The following is a 10,245-nucleotide window of genomic DNA, read 5'->3' on the forward strand; positions in this document are numbered from 1 at the left end:
CTCTGCAATCTCTCCCAGTCCTATATCAAGATTTAATCTCCAATTTTCCAACTCTTCTTTGCATCCACGCTATCTCTCCATTTCATCCTCCGACTTGAAACTTTATTTAGAGGTGAAATGCCAGTGTCTGTCTTGTCCAACATTTTGCCTTTTTATGTTAAGTAAACACGTTTACAATACCCGTGGTGAATTCACTATTTAAATTCTCAGTTTGGAGAAGTGAAGTTACTCACCATTGTTATTGGGGAAGTTTAAGAGACGATTATCTCGGATTAGAATCGTAGAATCTACAATGCAGCAGGAGGCCATTTGGCCCATCGAGCCTGCACCAACAACAATCTCACCCAGGTCTTACCCCCGTAACTTCACATATTTACCCTCCTCGCCCCCCTAACCCGAAGGGGCAATTTATCATGGCCAATCAACCTAACCAGCACATCTTTGGACTGTGGGAGGAAACTGGAGCACCCGGAGGAAACCCACGCAGACACGAGGAGAACGTGCAAACTCCACACAGACAGTGACCCAAGGCCGGAATTGACTCCGGTCCCTGATGCCGTGAGGCAGCAGTGATAAATACTGTGCCATCGTACCATCCCGAGTTGAGAGAGATCTGAAATGAGATGGGTGTGAATGTAAATTCAGACCAAGGGGGCGTTTGCCTGGGCCACTAGCCCCAGTCTGGATTCCCGATGGCATGTTGAAGCAGGAGTGAGGGCTAAGTTGGGATACTCGCTGAGCGTCAAACCCATTGAGTCGCTTGGTTCACTGCGCCTGGCCAGGTCAGGTTCTCATCCAGAGCGACGAGAACCTGATTAAAACTGATTTAAATGCATTTGGACACAATTAGCGGGCTGGAATTCTGATTCAACGGGCTTCTGGGACGCTCCCACCCTATCAGTGAGAAGTCCCATGAACGCCCATTAGTCCTGATCCTGACAAACTAGGACCAGGCATAGTGGACTCCAGGGGGTGGGAAAAAGGTAAGTACTCCAAGTACTCCAAAACCGTGTTAGGGAACTGGAGCTGGAGTTGGATGAACTTAGGATCATTAGGGACGCAGAGGTGGCCATAGACAGAAGCTTTAGGGATACAGTTACTCCGAGGGATGAAAACAGATGGGTGACGGTGAGAGGGGCTGGGAGGAAGCAGTCCGTGCAGGGATCCCCGGTGGTCGTTCCCCTTAGCAACAAGTATTCCGCTTTGGATACGGTTGAGGGGGATGACATACCAGTGGTGAGCCGCAGTGAGAGGATCTCCAGCACTGTGTCCGTCTCTGTGGCTCGGGAGGGTAAGGGGCAGAGCAGGAGGGCAATAGTTATTGGGAACTCGTTAGTTAGAGGGATAGATAGGAGGTTCTGTGGCAGCAAAAGAGACTCACGGATGGTATGTTGCCTACCGGATGCCAAGGTCCGTGACGTCTCAGACCGTGTTTTCCGGATTCTGAAGGGGGAGGGGAAACAGTCACAAGTCGTGGTACACATTGGTACCAATGACATAGGTAAGAGAAGGGACGGGGATTTAAAGCAGGAATTTCTGGAGCTGGGCTGGAAGCTGAGAGCCAAGACAAAACATGTGGTCATCTCTGGTACGTTGCCGGTGCCACGTGATAGCGAGTTGAGGAACAGGGAGAGAGTGCAGTTAAACATGTGGTTGCAGGGATGGTGTAGGAGGGAGGGCTTCAGATACGTGGATAATTGGAACACATTCTGGGGAAGGTGGGACCTGTACAAACAGGACGGGGTGCACCTGAACCAGAGGGGCACCAATATCCTAGGAGGGAAATTTGTTACGGCTCTTCAGGGGGGTTTAAACTAATTTGTCAGGGGAGTGGGAAAAGGAGTTGTAGTCCAGAAGTCAGTGAGGGTGGTGATGTATTGGGGAAGGTATCAGGGTCAAGGGTGGGTACCGGTAGACAGGAAGGTGGGTTGAAGTGTGTCTACTTCAATGCAAGGAGCATCCGGAACAAGGTAGATGAACTTGGGGCGTGGATTGGTACTTGGGACTACGATGTTGTGGCCATTACGGAGACGTGGGTAGAACAAGGACAGGAATGGTTGTTGGACGTTCCGGGGTATAGATGTTTCACTAAGTGTAGGGAAGCTGGTAAAAGAGGTGGAGGAGTGGCATTGTTAATCAAAGATAGTTTAACGGCTGCGGAAAGGCACTTTGAGGGGGATCTGCACACTGAGGTAATATGGGCTGAGGTTAGAAATAGGAAAGGAGCGGTCACGTTGTTAGGAGTTTACTATAGGCCCCCAAATAGTAATAGAGATGTGGAGGAAGAAATTGCTAAGCAGATTATGGATATGTGTGGGGGTCACAGGGTAATTGTCATGGGGGACTTTAAGTTTCCAAATATTGATTGGAACCTTTGTAGGTCAAATAGTTCGGATGGGGCAGTTTTTGTGCAGTGTGTGCAGGAGGGTTTCCTGACACAATATGTGGATAGGCCGACAAGAGGTGAGGCCACATTGGATTTGGTACTGGGAAATGAACCGGGCCAAGTGTTAGATTTGGTTGTGGGAGAGCACTTTGGAGATAGTGACCACAATTCGGTGTCTTTTGTTATTGCAATGGAGAGGGATAGGGCCGTACGGCAGGGCAAGGTTTACAATTGGGGGAGAGGTAATTATGATGCGATTAGGCAAGAATTAGGGGGCATAAGTTGGGAACAGAAACTGTCAGAGAAAGGAACTAATGAAAAGTGGAACGTTTTCAAGGAACAAATACTGGATGTCCTTGATAGGTATGTCCCTGTCAGGCAGGGAGGAAATGGCCGAGTGAGGGAACCATGGTTCATGAAAGAGGTGGGATGTCTTGTGAAAAGGAAGAGGGAAGCTTATGTCGGGATGAGGAAACAAGGTTCAGATGGCTCGATTGAGGGTTACAAGCTAGCAAGGAATGAGCTGAAAAAGGGGCTTAGGCGAGCTAGGAGGGGACACAAGAAGTCCTTGGCGGGTCGGATCAAGGAAAACCCCAAGGCTTTTTACTCTTATGTGAGGAATAAAAGAATGACCAGGGTGAAGTTAGGGCCGGTCAAGGACAGTAGTGGGAACTTGTGTATGGAGTCAGTAGAGATAGGCGAGGTGATGAATGAATACTTTTCTTCAGTGTTCACCAAGGAGAGGGGCCATGTTTTTGAGGAAGAGAAGGTGTTACAGGCTAATAGGCTGGAGGAAATAGATGTTCGGAGGGAGGATGTCCTGGCAGTTTTGAATATACTGAAGGTCGATTAGTCCCCTGGGCCTGATGAAATGTATCCTAGGATTCTTTGGGAGGCAAGGGATGAGATTGCAGAGCCTTTGGCTTTGATGTTTGGGTCCTCGCTGTCCACGGGGATGGTGCCAGAGGACTGGAGAATGGCGAATGTTGTTCCTCTGTTTAAGAAAGGGAATAGAAATGACCCTAGTAATTATAGACCGGTTAGTCTTACTTCGGTGGTTGGTAAATTGATGGAAAAGGTCCTTAGAGATGGGATTTACGACCATTTAGAAAGATGCGGATTAATCCGGGATAGTCAGCACGGATTCGTGAAGGGCAAGTCATGCCTCACAAATTAGATAGAATTTTTTGAGGAGGTAACTAAGTGTGTTGATGAAGGTAGGGCAGTTGATGTCATATACATGGATTTTAGTAAGGCGTTTGATAAGGTCCCCCATGGTCGGCTTATGATGAAAGTGAAGAGGTGTGGGATAGAGGGAAAGTTGGCCGATTGGATAGGTAACTGGCTGTCTGATCGAAGACAGAGGGTGGTGGTCGATGGAAAATTTTCAGATTGGAGGCAGGTTGCTAGCGGAGTGCCGCAGGGATCAGTGCTTGGTCCTCTGCTCTTTGTGATTTTTATTAATGACTTAGAGGAGGGGGCTGAAGGCTGGATCAGTAAATTTGCTGATGACACCAAGATTGGTGGAGTAGTGGATGAGGTGGAGGGCTGTTGTAGGCTGCAAAGAGACATAGATAGGATGCAAAGCTGGGCTGAAAAATGGCAAATGGAGTTTAACCCTGATAAATGTGAGGTGATTCATTTTGGTAGGACTAATTTAAATGCGGATTACAGGGTCAAAGGTAGGGTTCTGAAGACTGTGGAGGAACAGAGAGATCTTAGGGTCCATATCCACAGATCTCTAAAGGTTGCCACTCAAGTGGATAGAGCTGTGAAGAAGGCCTATAGTGTGTTAGCTTTTATTAACAGGGGGTTGGAGTTTAAGAGCCGTGGGGTTATGCTGCAACTGTACAGGACCTTGGTGAGACCACATTTGGAATGTTGTGTGCAGTTCTGGTCACCTCACTATAAGAAGGATGTGGAAGCGCTGGAAAGAGTGCAGAGGAGATTTACCAGGATGCTGCCTGGTTTGGAGGGTGGGTCTTATGAGGAAAGGTTGAGGGAGCTAGGGATGTTCTCTCTGGAGTGGAGGAGGCTGAGGGGAGACTTAATAGAGGTTTATAAAATGATGAAGGGGATAGATAGAGTGAACGTTCAAAGACTATTTCCTCAGGTGGATGGAGCTATTACAAGGGGGCATAACTATAGGGTTCGTGGTGGGAGATATAGGAAGGATATCAGAGGTAGGTTCTTTACTCAGAGAGTGGTTGGGGTGTGGAATGGACTGCCTGCAGTGATAGTGGAGTCAGACACTTTAGGAACATTTAAGCGGTTATTGGATAGGCACATGGAGCACACCAGGATGATAGGGCGTGGGATAGCTTGATCTTGGTTTCAGATAAAGCTCGGCACAACATCGTGGGCCGAAGGGCCTGTTCTGTGCTGTACTGTTCTATGTCTACTCCCTGCAACTGTGCCCATGAGTTCCTCTGCTACTGCCTGGCTGCAGAAGGGGGGACCCTCAAGGGACTTAGGGGTTGGGTTGGCTTGGGCTGGGGGAAAGGGGTTAACCTTGGGAGTCTCCATCGGACGGAGCTCTCATGGCTGGACTTCTTGTTGCCCTGAAAACATGGAGATCACTCTTAAGATGGTGATTTCAGGTACATTTCTGGTGAAAAATCTTTATTATTGTCTGTGTTCTATAAAACCTGAAGTGACCTGGTCTCATTAAAATCCATGCCTCTGAACACATGGAAGCCTTCAAAATCACATCAGCACTCCATTTTAAAGTAGGGATTACTCTTGGTTGTTTTCAGAAGCCCCAGGTGTTACCAGACCTCTCTGATAGCTGCCATCACTCAAAGCACTAGGGAGATCCCCTTGCTTTCTTTCATAAGTCCCAGCTGCTCTGAAACCTTTTAGAGCTGCTTTCATTGACTAGAGCAGGGGTCTCCAAACTACGGCCCGCGGGCCACATCCGGCCCGCAGTGGGCTGCATCCGGATCGGAGTTTGGAGACCGCTGGACTAGAGTATTCCTTTCTTTCGCTCATACAAACTGCTTTGATTGACAGCCCCAGAGCAGCTCAAAGAGGGGATTAGCCAAGGTTTGCTTGGAACAGATGGTCCATCAGCTGCTAAAAGCTTTTTTAACTGACAGCTCCAGGGCAGATCAAAGAGTTCATTGTTGATACGACCAGTTCATGCTCCATTAAACCTGAAGTCCTTCCTCTTTTCACTATATCTGTTTTGTCTGGCCCCACTTTTTTAACACTGTAGTTTTTTTTGTCTCTGACCCTTCCTAGAAAGCAAAAATGCTTTTTAATACCGCTTTTTAAATACAATGACTTTTTTTCTTGCTTGCAAAACCAAAAAAGATCCTGTGACTTTTTTTTCTGCAAATGCTTTTATCCATCTGGGCTGTTTTCCAACAAAGACACATATTTCTCTTATTTGGGAATAACAAGGCTGTGGGAGATGAGATATTCACATGAGACAAGTCACCTGGATAAAGGTGCCGTGGAGGACAGCCTCTGCGACCGTACCCCAGCTGCATTCATGACATTGGGGGAGGCCTTCTGCCAACTGTAGGGAAGAGGGTGCCCTCCTCTCTTCCACTGCGACAACATCCATTCTATGTCTGAGTCGAGGAAACGTGGTGCTGATCTTCTCGCAGCCATCTTCTTGGCTGAAATGATGGCCGGTGTAGGCAGCGTTTAAATGGTGCTTCAGCTGATTCCCAACCCCACCCAATCACGTGGCGGAGGGGGAGGGGGAGGGGGGGAATTAGTCCAGCGTGATTCCCATTGGAGGGGGGTGTGAGTTGGCTTTTTATGATTATATTGAATGGGGTTTCATTTCCAATGTCAGAGTCAGTGAGAAATGCACCGATTTTCCCACTTCTGGGGAGATTTCTCTGTGGAGAATCGTGGTCCAAATCTACCCTCTGTGTCAGACTTAGTGTGCTGCATATAATGACACCTCTGACGGCAGGATCCACCAAAGTTATGCAGGAGAGGCCCCGCGTCAGTTTCCCTTGAGGGTGGTCACAGGGCCTGCGTGGGATTGTGGTCGGTGCAGGTTCAATGGGCCGAATGGCTCCTTCTGCACTGGATTCTGTGATTTACTGACCACTGACGGCAGGGTATCAATCAGATTCATTCATAAGCCCATTGACAGCCATTGAAGGCCTCAGAGATTCAAAAGGAGCTTTCCCGCACACTCACAAGGCCGCCACACAACAGGTTTGCCAGTTGCTTCATGTGGGGGAGAATCTGAGCGGGGGACCCAGCACCAGGAATGGGTATGATCCGCTGAAAGCCATCCCTTGCCTTCTAACTCCCTGCCCCCCTCACCAGCCCATGATTCCTGCACCATCACTCCACCCTTCCCCCATTCCTGGGCCTCTGGTGGGTGCCACAGCCACTGCTCCCTCTGGCAATGGCAGCAACAAGTAGCTGGTAAGCCTGTAGCTCTCAGTGGCATTGCAACACTGGGAACCTGAATTATGCGGTGGGGGTTTCCCTGCTTGTTTTCTGACTGGTGGGGTGAGATTCCCAGCATCTCTGCAGAATCCAGCTGAGATATTCCGATACTAATCCCAGCTGTCTTGTTTTAAAACTTTTTCAATAGGATGATTTTCTGGACAAGAAATCAACTGCCCTTTGGCAACTGCTTGATTACATCAAGCTTTAAATTCCAAATCAAATTCAAATACTCAAACTGCCCGTGGTGGGATTTGAACTCTCATTCTCTGAATTATTGGTTCAGTGGCATAGTCACTATCTGTACTACTGTGACCATATTCCGATGTTACAAACATTTTTGTCTATGCTCTTTGCATTCTTTTACTCTTCCTTGGCATCACTTCAGATCTTTCTTTACAAGTTGCAGATACCTGAACTGGCCAGCATGTGGCACCAGAACTCTGAGTTCACGCCAGAGATTTTGGGACAACTTCAATAACCCTGGGTTGTGCTTTGCTGTTTTAAACCTGCACCGTTCTTAATCCCGGGAATACACAGTCAACAATAATGGCCACAAAGGTCAATTTCCATTCAGCAATAACTTTGCGCTATTCGACTGAACAGGTGGCATGTTACCAGTCCCCGGGCAGAGGAGGGGCTAGTTAAATGCCAGGGAGGGATCAGACCAGAAACTTCGAGATATATTATGAAGTTAGGCCAAACCCCAGCTTTTGCATTTAATTTTGGCATTAGGGTGAGCATAAGATGTTTCACTCCAGTATGATGCAATTGACCCATTCGGAAGTTTTTATCAAAATAATCTTTATTTAAGAACACAGTCAGAATATAACAAAAAGAATTGGCATAACTTTTACCAATTAAAATACTTAAACATGACAAAGTATTATTCTTAATAGCTAGCTGTCTCTATTGTTCCAATTTAAAGCAATATCCTCATAGATATACACCCTTGTTCAGAATTAGTTAACACAAAAAAGCAAGTATTCTCGCGTGTTGCTAGATTTCCAGCCTTTTAACACTTCTGGACAGAGATCCAGACAGCAGTTTCCAGAGAAGGATATATCCTCAAACAGCAGAACTTCAGAGAAGTAAATCTGGTCCCTGGTAGCTCCCAGTCTCCAGACTTCAGAGAGGGGAAAAGAGAGGAACTGCTCTCTCTACTCCGAGCACCATCTAATCTTGAATTCTCTGCGCAAGCCTAGTTCCACCCAGTCACATGACTTTTCTGTCAATCAAGCTAATCAAGCCCTACTCGGCAAAATCCCAGGGGAACACTAAAAAACACCAAAACAGCATTAGTCAAGATTAATACAAACATTCTAGCAAATGTATTGATGTAGTAACAATAGATAACAAAGACACCTATGTCACACTACTATTTATTGACTACAGCTCAGCCTTCAACACCATTATTCCCACAAAACTCATCTCCAAACTCCATTGCCTGGGCCTCGGCTCCTCTCTCTGCGATTGGATCCTGAACTTCCTAACTCTCAGACCACAATCAGTAAGGATAGGCAATAACACCTCCTCCACGATCATCCTCAACACCGGTGCCCCACATGGCTGTGTTCTCAGTCCCCTACTATTCTCCTTATGACTATGTAGCCAAATTCTCCTCCAATTTAATTTTCAAGTTTGCTGATGACACCACCATAGCGGGTCAGATCTCAAACAATGACGAGACAGAGTACAGGAATGAGATAGAGAATCTGGTGAACTGGTGCAGCGACAATAATCTCTCCCTCAGTGTCAACAAAATGAAAGAGATTGTCATTGAATTCAGGAAGCATGGAGGAGAACATGCCCCTGTCTACATCAACGGGGAAGAAGTAGAAAGGGTCGAGAGCTTCAAGTTTTTAGGTGTCTAGATCACCAACAACCTGTCCTGGCCCCCCCATGCTGACACTATAGATAAGAAAGCCCACCAACGCCTCTATTTTCTCAGAAGACTAAGGAAATTTGGCATGTCAGCTACGACTCTCACCAACTTTTACAGATGCACCACACAAAACATTATTTCTGGTTGTCTCATAGCTTAGTATGGCTCCTGCTCTGCCCAAGACCGCAAGAAACTACAAAAAGCCCAATCCATCACGTAAACCAGCCTCCCATCCACTAACTCTATCTACACTTTCCACTGCCTCGGCAAAGCAGCCAGCATAATTAAGGACCTCACGCACCCTGGACATCCTCTCTTCCACCTTCTTCCATCAGGAAAAAGGTACAAAAGTCAGAGGTCACGTGCCAACCGACTCAAGAACAGCTTCATCCCTGCTGCCATCAGACTTTTGAATGGACATACATCGCATTAAGTTGATCTTTCTCTACACCCTAGCTATGACCGTAACACTACATTCTGCACTCTCTCATTTCCTTCTCAATGAATGGTATGCTTTGTCTGTACAGCGAGCAAGAAACAATATTTTTCACTGTATGCTAATACATGTGACAATAAATCAAATCAAATAGAGGATACCGGGGTTATAGACACAGTGGCACCACTTGGAAGAGACTTCTTAAAAAAAAACAATCTTGCACAAGATACATGACTCAAATATGTTTCTTAAAGACACAATATTGTCACAGACAGAATGGTGTTGAGGCGTCGGGAGTCTTTCCCGCTGGCTGGAAAGCCAGCAAGAACCCCACGGTGCCTCTTTTCGGGAAGCCTTCTTGAACTAGGTGCCACTCGGGCAGTGGTGAGGCTGGTGATGGGCATTCCCATGGATTCCACACACCAGAGGGTGGATGTGGGGCCCATCTGCTGAGAGCTACCAGCCAATCAGTGCCACAGGAAAGGCTGTGGTTGCTGCAGGAAGGACAAGCACCGGAGTCCCCGGTTGGCAGAGTGACCCAGGCCATGAGTAAGTAATATGGAGAGGGAGTGCGCTGTGCACTGGCTGCAGGGGGAGGGGTGCAGGGATGTCAGCAGGGGGTGAGGGGGGGAGGAAGGGGGCAGGGGCTCTCAGGGAACCCTTCCCGATATTAAGACCCGCACTCAGCCACTGAGTGCTTTTGACTGAGGGACTCCTTCCCCAGAGGTGACAAGCTGGCCGCATGCTTTTAGCTGTCATGTATGCTGCATGTCGACAGGCCCGTCTGCAGCTGGATTAATATCAGGCTGAGGCAATTAATTATTAATCACCAAAGGTCCTCAGTTGGAAGTAGGACGGGAAGGCTGACAATGGGTCTTATAGTCCTTAATTTAGTTCTGTCAGAGGCAGGATGGTGGTGAGGTTCAGGTACGCCATCATCCTGCCTAATTAAATGCCCCTACACCTCCAAACTTACCACCAGAGACAGCAGAAGATTGCGCCCATTGGAACCACTCTAGCACACTGTCGTGCTGCTTTGCATGTTCCTCAGTGATGGGAATGGCAGAGACTCAGCTACCTGCTGACTGGAGGTGGCTGGATTATTTAGAAAATTTG

The sequence above is a fragment of the Mustelus asterias genome, chromosome 9 (assembly GCF_964213995.1).
Source record: "Mustelus asterias chromosome 9, sMusAst1.hap1.1, whole genome shotgun sequence".
NCBI classification, from domain to species: domain Eukaryota; kingdom Metazoa; phylum Chordata; class Chondrichthyes; order Carcharhiniformes; family Triakidae; genus Mustelus; species Mustelus asterias.